The sequence below is a fragment of the Caretta caretta genome, chromosome 24, assembly GCF_965140235.1.
Source record: "Caretta caretta isolate rCarCar2 chromosome 24, rCarCar1.hap1, whole genome shotgun sequence".
NCBI classification, from domain to species: Eukaryota; Metazoa; Chordata; order Testudines; family Cheloniidae; genus Caretta; species Caretta caretta.
The window spans coordinates 11474441-11485022 of NC_134229.1; the positions used below are offsets into that span (position 1 = coordinate 11474441).

Here is a 10582-nt window from a genome sequence, read left to right on the forward strand (position 1 = left end):
CAACATTAGTTAAGTGTCTTGTGAGTTTTTTTTAGCTTCTTTATACGCAACTTATATGCAGGGTGCAATTTGTAATGAAAGAGGTGCCATACCTGACCTGTCCTGCCGACAGGTGGGCTTTGAATGATTCCTTAAAATGGATGTTAATTATTTATGGTAAACAATCTGTTCCACCTTCTATTTAGCTGTGACATTTGAATACATTTCTCAGACTTGAAGAAGAGCTCTCTGTAAGCTGAAAACCTTGTCTCTCTCCCCATCAGAAGCTGGTCCCATCAACAATATATTGCCTCACCCATCTTTTCTCTCTAAAATCCTGGGACCAACAGGGTTACAATAACATCTTTTCCTAGTGAGCTGTTTGGAAGCCAAGAATGTGAAGGGATACCCAGATACATTTGATAGTCTCTAACGTACCACAAGAACTCCTCTTTTTTTTTATTGATACAGACTAAAACGGCTGCCCTGCTGTACCCTGTCACCATGGATCGTTGAGTGTACTTTGGAGCAGTTCTCTGAAGCTATCCCGTGACACTTTTTCCTGAGAGCATTCTCCCCACTGGGGAAGTGTCCAGCTATTGCTCACCTGCTGCTAATTACTATTAGATACCTCCAGGAGCTATCCCACAATGCCCACCATGACCACTTTGGACACCATTTTGAACTCTGCTCTCCTGCAGCCAGGTTCACAGGACTGTGCCCCTCCCCTGTTAAAGTCCCGGGAAATTTTGAACTTGCTCTTCCCGTTTGCTCGGTGTGGAGAGCTGACATAGCTACTGAGCATGGGGGCTCCACACAGCAAACACGTTCCCGCCTGGCATACAGGGAAGATGGTGGGTCTCCTGGGTGTGTGGGAAGAGGAGGCGAAGCAGGCACAGGTCCGCTCCAGCCGCAGAAAGTTACTCCGGGCGTGGAGGAGAAGGGCCATGACGGCAAAACGCAGCAGAGCAGAGTAAAAATAAAACAGCTGCGGCAGGCACAGCAGGCAGAGCAGGAGGCTAAGAGTTGGGTTTGATGCAGCTCCACAGACATGCCGCTTCTATGAGGTGGGAGATGAGTTCAGGGAAGTGGTGTCTAGCTCCCCACCCCCCTGCATTGTGCTCCTCTCATACCATTGTGTTCATTACCCACAGGACGATATTGCAGAGCCGTGCAGGACCCATGCTTTCTGACATGGATGGATGACTCGAAGGTTACCAGGGCAGTTGCAAAGCAGCTGGAAACGAGTAGGATGCCTATGGAATGATGCGATTGAGAAACCTGCATCATGTGACACTGAGCCGACCTTAATGAGGCATTGCAAGCCCTTCCCGAAACACCCTGGGGCCGGTTGCACTGTGGGATAGCCACCCACTGTGCGCTGTTGTCTGTGCCAATGCAAGATCTGCTACTGTATCTATGCTCTGCTGACACAAGGAGCAGAGTGTGGAAATGCAACAGCAGTATATTCATAGCGGTGGTCGTGTGTCGACTTAACTTTGTAGTGCAGACATGGCCTTAGGTGCCACTCTCCCAGTGATTTCAGGAGGAGTTAGGCATCTAAGGAGCTCTGTGAAGTTGGGCCACAGTGCTTGGTAAATAAGGCACGGAGCAGAAAGGAAAAGCAGAAGGCTGGTATTATGATTCAGAATGACTTAAATGTGAGTAAGAAGAGGAGTACACAGCATGAGACAAAAAGAATGCAAAGTAGAGAGGATATATTTCAAGAGTTTCAAGAAGGTCTGCAATCCATCACTGGCTCCAAGGTGATGCATTTCACACCAGATGTTTTTGGTTCTTCATTACAGCTGTAAAGTTTGACCATCAAGTCCTATTTGCAACCATTTTAAGGTGCTAGGTTCATCCCAGTCAGAATCAAATGAGGCAAAGTACAACTTATGCCACAGATGACACTACTTCTCCACTATACAACTGATATAGCAAAGTTGAAAACAAAAGAATGGTATCTATGCATGGAAGGTCTAGAACACAGAGGGCTTCATTCTCATTGTCACTACGACCCTTTCAAACTGCTTTGTAAGAAGACTTCAAGTCAGTGTCAATGTTTTATTCACCCTCATTTAAGGGCTCTGTTTAATTTACTGTGTCAGAGGGACCTAAAGGGGCCTTCATGGAATTTTTGTTTGTCAAACTTGTGAGGCAGCAATACTTGCTAATGAATGAATGGCAAATAAATATTATTTTTTTCAGGACAAAATACTAAGGACCAGTTGTGAGCTGGGTTAAATTGGCTCAGTTATACTGACTTCCGTGGAGCGATGATAACTTACCCCAATTTCAGATCTGCTTCTAAAATTGCTACTTCCAGAATAAGAACATAGGAACTCTCAGACTAGGTCAGACTAGGTCTATTGAATCCATTATTGTGTTTCACACAGTAACGAGTACCAGCCACTTCCGAATGAAGTAGAGCACTGAAACGGCCCTTTACAGAAGAAAGTGGAGGAGTTTCTTCCCAAAATGCCTCAATGAAAGTGGCGCTATGAGATTATTCACATCTTTCAAAGGATTAAATTTCCTGTCTTCAGTTAGAAATCATAGGATCTCGGTGTTGGAAACACATATGTTGCTCTGTAAATTGCACCCTTAATTAAGTGTTCTAGCTACAAGACTAAAATTGTTCCATCCACTCCAAACAGAGCTTCCTCTAACCATGGAAAGGGAAGAGCATTTCTTCGATTTTCAGATGTCCTTGTAGTCAACAGAGCAGTAACAATTTACAGCAGCTCAGGATCTGGCCCATAATCTATAAAATGGAATTTTATACACAAGTGAACCACGGGCCAGCTATTTAATAAAAATCAAAAAGCGACAAATTCTGAGGCTAGATATCAGGACCTGATTATGACCTACAAATGAGAGAAATTGAAATACATATTTAAAGTGACCCTATTACTTAAAACATAGACATCTTCTGTGAACAAGCTGTTACTATTGTAATCATATGACATTTGCATATATAGAACTTTAATGGCTGTTTGTGAAGTGCTTTGGTATCCTGAGTTCTAAGGATACCACTTAACATCAGACAAGAATGTTAGTCTCTTTATTTTCTATGCAAATAAACAGAGGTCCATTGTGCTGAAGGTTACACAAGGAGTCAAGGGCAGAGATAGAGCTCAAACCACATAGTCCAATTTCTCATGACACATGCTACTCTCTCAGTTGAACATTCTTAGACTGAATTACAAGACAACATTAGTCAAGACGGGTTGGATCACAGCAAACCCCTTGGGAACTGCCAACTGATATGCTGAGACTACCCCGAGCCTGTTACCCCTGGCAGCTTGGGACTTCAGCGCCCTGCCTGGTTCGAGCCAGAGACGCTAGCCTGCTGCCAACCCGGACCCAGGTCTGAACTACGTCCCCTAACAACTGCAGGCTTAACTGAAAACGGCCTAAGAAGTGTTCCTGTTTCTAACACTCAGATGCGCAGCTCCCAAGGGGTCCAACCCCAAATAAATCCATTTTACCCTCCATAAAATCCATAAAAATCCATTTGACCCCTGTGGGCCTGCCTACCCCGTCATTTTCCCCGCCCATGGAAAATCCATATATTCCATTGTAATCAATTGATTGACAGTGGCTCTGAGCCTAATAAGCGAGGTGACACTCCGTCAGCTCTGTACGTAATAAACTCCTATGCTTGATCTCTACATGTGTGGATTTATGTCCTTCATGATCCCAAAGTTTGTTGCTACCCTTCCCCTTGCCACGGGGGTGGGGATACGGCTACGGAAAGGGTTGGCCATGTTTCGCCCATGAGGAATAGACCCGGAACATGGAAAGACCAGGAAATGGAAAACAAGATACAGATTCACGGTTGATCTGATGGGCAATGGCTTTCAGAAATGCAGAGCGACCTCAGCTCCCATGGGAGCTGTGAGTGCTCAGCACCTCAGTAAATCTGCCCCATATCTCTATTTCCCAACTTACACTTGCTGACTGTTTCCTCCCTCTCTTCCGTACTCTCTGCTTCGTCTAGAATAACTTGTTAGGGCATGAATCTAAATTCCATGAAAACTCCTTTACTTCAATAAAGATGGAAGTGGCCTATTCCACTGTGATATATATACCAATGTCACATATGCCATCATGCCATCAGCAATGCCCCTCTTCCATGTACATTGATGAAACCGGACAGTCTCTATGCAAAAGAATAAATGGACACAAATCAGACATCATGAATTGTAACATTCAAAAACTGGTAGGAGAGCACGTCAGTCTCTCTGGACACTCAGTAACAGACTTAAACGTGGCAATTCTTCAACAAAAAAACTTCAGAAACGGACTTCAACAAGAAACTGCAGAACTGGAATTAATTTGCAAACTGGACACCATCAAATTAGGCCTGAATAAAGACTGGAAGTGGATGGGTCACTAGAAAAAGTAATTTTCCCTCTGCTGATACTCACACCTTCTTGTCAATGGTTGGAAATGGACGACGTCCACCTTCATTGCATTGGCCTCGTTAGCACTACAAAAGTAATCAACTGTTGAGAATAGGCCACTTCCACCTTAATTGAATTGGCCTCGTTAGCACTGACCCCCCACTTGGTAAGGCAACTCCCATTTTTTCAAATATATACTGCTTACTGTGTTTTTCACTCCATGCATCTGATGAAGTGGGTTTTAGCCCACGACAGCTTATGCCCAAATAAATTTGTTCGTCTCAAAGGTGCCACAAGGACTCCTCGTTGTTTCAAAGAAGTGTGTTTCTCTTAATGAAGCCCCAGGGCAGGAGCACATGTAACAAGAAACCTAAGGTCATTAACTCCAGATCCAACTTTGGCTCCTGCAAAATAAAGTGCAAAGTTCCTGTGCCTGCCCATGCCAACCTTCCAGAGCTGGAGGGAGATCACCCCCTAGTACAGGCTGTTCCGCTTGTAGTCGCCTCCCCCTCCTCAGTTTCCTCTTGTTGTTTGAATGGTCACTAGGCTGGAGCAGGGAGTCCTCTTCATTGCACCCAGGCTGTTCTATTTGGGATCTCCAGGCTGACCCCTTAGAGGGGTCGTACACTCCTTCTCATACCTCCAACTTTGAGTGGCCCTATCAGTGCACTCATTGAATGTTCACAACTTCATCTGTTCTCCAGGGCAGCAGACCGGCTGTAATGCTAAGTACCATTGGGTGAGGCAGGCATTTCAGTCCTGCCTTGTCTGGAGCCAGCGCAGAGCTGCATTATCGGTGAGCAGGACAAATGGTGTTGCAAACAGGGAGTCCATCACTTGCCAGTGTCTGGGCAAAGATTCTTTTTTGAGGGCCATGAATTATGTCTCCTTCTCCAGGAACTGTGTATTGGAAGGTAAGATGGAATCAGTGGGGCGAAACTATGACCAGAGACGATGTGTGGGAGGAGGGAGGAGGGGGCCAAGTGCCCCCCAGATTGGCCTGGCGGGGCAGGGAGGGAGAGGGGCTCTGTCCTTCTCTCCCCGCGCTTCCCCCACTCGGCACATTCAGCCGCTCTCCCTGGCAGCCAGGTGGGAAGAGCGATGGAGCTGCTGTAGCCTGTGAGAGCCTGGCTGGGAGGCAGTGGTGGCCGGTTCCCTCCCTGGGCTCAGCTTCCACGGGGCAGGAGGGAGGCTCTTGGGCCCTGTCCCCACAGCAGAGCGCGGGCAGGGGCTACCTGCTGCCGTCCCAGCTGCAGGGCATAGGGGATGAGTGAGCGAGAAACATGCCGGAGGGGAGAGGGGGCTCCTGCTCTTTCGGCCCCTGTCTCTGGCAGTTGGGACAGCAGTGGTCCTCCCCATGCCTGGGCCCTGGGAAAAGGGCCGAGGGAGAAGGAGCTCCCCTCCCCTTCCTGCACCTGTGTCCAGGCAGGGTGTGGACCGCAGCTGCTTCCCAGCCAGGCTCTCTCAGGCAGAAGCAGCTGTGTCCCTCTCCCCTTGCAGCTGCCAGGGAGAGCGGTGCAATGTGCTGAGGGTGAGGGGAGACACATATGGAGAGAAGGAGAGAACCCCCCTTTACCCATTCCATAGGTATCCTGGGATGGGGAGAGTGCAGTGGCCCTGGGCTGGGTGCAGGGGTGCAGCACTGGGCATGGGAGACGTTACCTGAGGGGGGGACCTCTGTCCTACTCCCACTGTGCTGGAGACTTCTGAAGAGCAGGGCTCTCCAGAACCGCAGTGGCGGAAGGAGCAGAATGTGGGGCCGCTTGGTGGCCCCATGCCAGCCATTCTGGAGTGGCTTTACCGACCCCAGCCCCACCCCCAGCCCTGTCCTCTGGCCGGGCTGCTGTACAGACCCCAGACAGGAGACTCAGGTGTGTGGAAGGGCTTGGAGCGGTACAGCCACGCTGGAGAAGCTGCCGACGTGGGGCTGTTCTGTGTCTTTGCAGTACAATGTACTGGCTAGAATAAATATCTGACTGGTACGGAATACCGGACTTACCGCCGTACTTGCACCACTAGGAGAGACACTTATTTGGACTACAGTAACTCCTCACTTAACGTTGTAGTTATGTTCCTGAAAAATGCGACTTTAAGTGAAACGATGTTAAGCGAATCCAATTTCCCCATAAGAATTAATGTAAATGGGGAGGGGTCCCTGAAAAATGCTCTCTCCCTCCTACGAATTGCAGGGAGAACTGTGCAATGCCACCAACACCTGCCCACATGGCTTACCAGGACCAAAGTGGAGACCTCCATCTAATGGCAGACTTTGCACCTGTTACAGCTCTGACAATCTTTTACATCATTCCCATTGTAACTCCTGCGGAGGAATGAATGTGTCCCATAAAACTTTTCAGATGAAAGAAACCTATAGGCTGTCTGGTGCATGTCAGACCATGTGAGGTTGAAAACACATGGTAATAATCCTGAAAACAAATTATATCAATTGAAGGAGTGACTCGCACAGCATAATATGTTTTCTAACTAATTAAGACCTTGAGCAAAAGGGTGTCTCGTATTCTCCAGGCAGTCTAAGAAATTGTATAAAAGCGCTCGCAACTCCAGGCTCCTTAACAACTTCTCTTGACTTATCCTCTTCAGCAACCGGGGTAAGTCCCATTTGTTTCATTCTCTCGAGAGCTATTGCGATGTCCCGTTAGTCACGGTTTAATTTAGGACTCAATCTTGCGCATGACTTTGTGATTATTGGCACGGTAAAGGGGGTTTGCCAATAACACAGTAGTTGTTAAGTTGCAGGCACTGATGCGTTCATGGTTTAGAAGTAAATGCTTCAATTTTCAGAGGTGCCTAGGCATTTGGGAGAGGAGTTCATGTTTACTATCACTAGGAATTAGGTGTTGGAATCCCATCAGTAGCTTTCAATAATTCCATATTCAGCTTTAAAGTTAGGGGAGTTAGGATGAAACTTCCCCAGTTTTTTTCAGAATAGGTCACTGTGTTGTTCCTTATTCTGTAGCAGAAGGTACTCGGCCAGATTTCAGACAGAATAATCAATGAGAAGGAGCTGTGGTCTGATCCAGCATGGAAATTTCTATGTTCCTACCTGCTCTAGTAGCAATGTTAGATGCAGATCCAAAGCTAGGTAAATTAGCCTAGACCCTTGAACTCAGCTGAACAGTGCCCTTATCTACCCGCTCAGGACTTGGCTCTTAATGTTTTGTTTTGAAAAAAGTATTTTAGAACATAAGAACGGCCATACTGGGTGAGATCAATGATCCAACTAGCCCAGTATCCTGTCTTCCAACAGTATCCAATGCCAGGTGCTTGAGAGGGAATGAACAGAACATGTAATCCTGAAGTGATCCATCCCGTCACCCCTTTCCAGCATATGGCAAACAGAGACTAGGGACATTTCAGAGCACGGTTTTCCCTTCCTTTATTAGCAAGTATTGTTGGCTCAGAAAGTTTAGAAGCCAAACTGCCAGTCTGTTATTCAGAAGAAAGGGGTTTTCATGCTGAGGTTAAATCCTCTCAAGGAAATTAAGATTAGCAAACTAGTCCCTGCCATCCTTTGTTTAAACCATTTGTAAAAGAGAGTAAAAATCCCAAGTGTACATGATAGAAATAGTCTATAGCAGATATTTATTTTGCTGTCAGAGGAAGGATTGAGAGGGACTCAAAAGGGCTGGTTAAGAGGGAGGGTAGGAGTGAGTGGAAGAAGGCGGCTAGGAAGAGGAACTAAGAGGCAACATGTATCCAGGAACTGAGGGTCTGGGTCATCATTTCCCTGAGCATTGAACCTTTTACTCTATGACCCTAGTGCATTATGTTGACTCTTTTCCCTGTTGTGTGTTTCAGGTTTACCTCCGACACAGAAAGATGACTTTTGACGAAAACTTTAGTGATGAATTGTATTACAAGCCCTACCACTATGGGGGCTGGGGTGGTTCCAGAGGTTACGGCTACTGTAGGCCATGGTATTACCGAAGGCCGTACAAGTGTTGTTGGGGCTATCCCAAAGGTTGTTGGTACCCTTACCCTTGCCATTGGGGCTGGGGGCACGGCTATGGAAAGGGTTGGCCATGTTTCGCCGAGGAGGAATAGACCCGGAACGTGGAAAAACCAGGAAACATTAAGCAAGATTCGCAGATGAGTTTGTGGGCAATAGGTTTGAGAAATGCAGAGTGCCCTCAACTCCCATGGGTGCTGTGAGTGCTCAGCATCTCAGTAAATCTGCCCCATATCTCTATTTCCTCGGTTACACTGGTTGACTGTTTCCTCTACTGCCTTCCAGACTCTCTGCTTCTTCTAGAATAACGTGTTTGGGTGTGAATCTTAATTCCATGAAGGCCCCTTTAGGTCACGCTGACACAGTAAATGAAGCAGGCTCCTTACAAAGTCCTGCAAAGGGGTCTTAGTGTCAATGAGAATCAAGCCCTACGTGTTCTAGTCCTTTTATGCATTTGTGCCATTTGTTTCTGCTTTCAACTTTGCTTTATATGTTGTTTACTGGAGAAGTAGTTTCGTCCTTGGTTTTAGTTGTGCTTTGTCTCATTTGATTCTGACTGTGATGAAACTAATACCTTAAAATGGTTGCAAAGAGAACTTGACTGTAAAATCTACAGCTGTGATGAAGAATGAAGAACATCTGGTTTGAAATGCATCACCTTGGAGCCAGTGACTCATTGTAGCCCTTCTTGATACCTTGGAGATATTATTTTAATACTGAATTCTTTGTGTCGCTTTCTGTGTACTTGTATTCCGATTCACATTAAAATGCTTCTGAATCATAATATCATCCTTCTGAGTTTCCTTTCTGCTCCCTTCCTTATTGACCAGCCAGTCTGGCCCAGATTCACACAGGTAATTTGGTGCCTAAGGTTACTCTGGAATTGAGGGATGTGTAACCCCAGAATTTCTTCAAGCTAATTGTGGTCCTATTGTATGCATTCCGCCACCATGAATTGCTCAAATAGAACATCATGTAGTTTAGGGTTAGTCTGGACAAGGGCTTTTGGAGGCGAGTTTGAATACTGGCTGCACGTTTGTAGTTTCTGCTAACCAGAATGGGAAGTGGGGAGAAAAGAATCAACAAATTGAGACTGAAAGAAAATAAGTGAATGGAGACCTTGAGTTTGGGTGACTGAGATAGAAGCTTATTATGGCTAAGGTTGTTAGGAAAGTTTTGTTGATAGGCAATTGATTGAAGTTAGGAGAAGTGATGACCCAGTAGGGGTCACTATGAACTACAGGTTTTGTAAAAATTAGTTCTAAAAAGAGGCGATAATAGAGTGTACTTTGGAGGAGTTCTCTGACGTTATCCTGAGAGACAGCATACTCCCCAGTGGGGAAGTGTCTAGCCATTGCTGACCTGCTGCTAATTACTAGATACCATCTGAGATTTTAGGTAATTATTTGGGATGTTCTAAAGCTATTGCTTACGTGCGTGTGTGCTTAAATCTAAAAAATATTAGTTGTAGATACGAGCACGCTTGCTGTATCATCCAGGAACTAACTAGTCTAAAGAAGTGTGTTTCCCTGAATGAAGCCCCAGGGCAGGTGCCCATGGAACAATCCTAAGGCCATTACCTCCAGATCCAGGTTTGGATCCTGCAAAACAAAGGGGACACAAAGTTCCTGCACCTGCTCAGGCTAACCTTCCAGAGCTGGAGGGAGATCCCCCTTTCTTACAGGCTGTTCCTCTTCTAGGCTCCTCCCCCCCTGCTCAGTTTCCTCTTGCTGTTTGACTCGTCCCTCTGGCGGAACAGGGAGTCCTCTTCATTGCACCCAGGCTGTTCTATTTGGGAGCGCCAGGCTGACCCCTTAGAGGGGTCGTACACTCCTTCTCATACCTCCCTCTTTGAGTGGACCTATCAGTGCACTCATCGAATGTTCACGTCTTCACCTGTTCTACCCAGAACCGGACCGGCTGTAATGCCAAGTACCAGTGGGTGAGGAAGGCATTTCAGTCCAACATTGTCTGGAGCCAGCTCAGAGCTGCATTATCGGTGAGCAGGACAATTGGTGTCACAAACAGGGAGTCCATCACGGCCGAGTGTCAGGGCAAACATTCTTTTTTGAGGGCTGTCAGGGTTCCCTCCCTACTCTGAACTCTGGGGTACAGATGTGGGGACCCGCATGAAAGACCCCCTAAGCTTATATTTTACCCGCTTAGGTGAAAACTTCTCTATGCCACTAATTCCTTCGACTGATATTGCTGCCGTCACCAA

At 46.6% G+C, this 10582-nt stretch overlaps 1 long non-coding RNA gene across 1 annotated transcript in view; it reads left to right on the plus strand.

Annotated features, from left to right (window-relative positions):
• The window catches only part of LOC142069952 (uncharacterized), a 29574-nt gene extending 20429 nt beyond the window's left edge, over positions 1–9145 (plus strand). Inside the window, exons 2-4 of the long non-coding RNA XR_012665913.1 lie at positions 5096–5305; positions 6918–7000; positions 8211–9145. This is a non-coding gene — a long non-coding RNA (uncharacterized LOC142069952). The remainder of the gene's footprint in view (positions 1–5095; positions 5306–6917; positions 7001–8210) is intronic.
• Positions 9146–10582: the final 1437 nt, after the last annotated feature.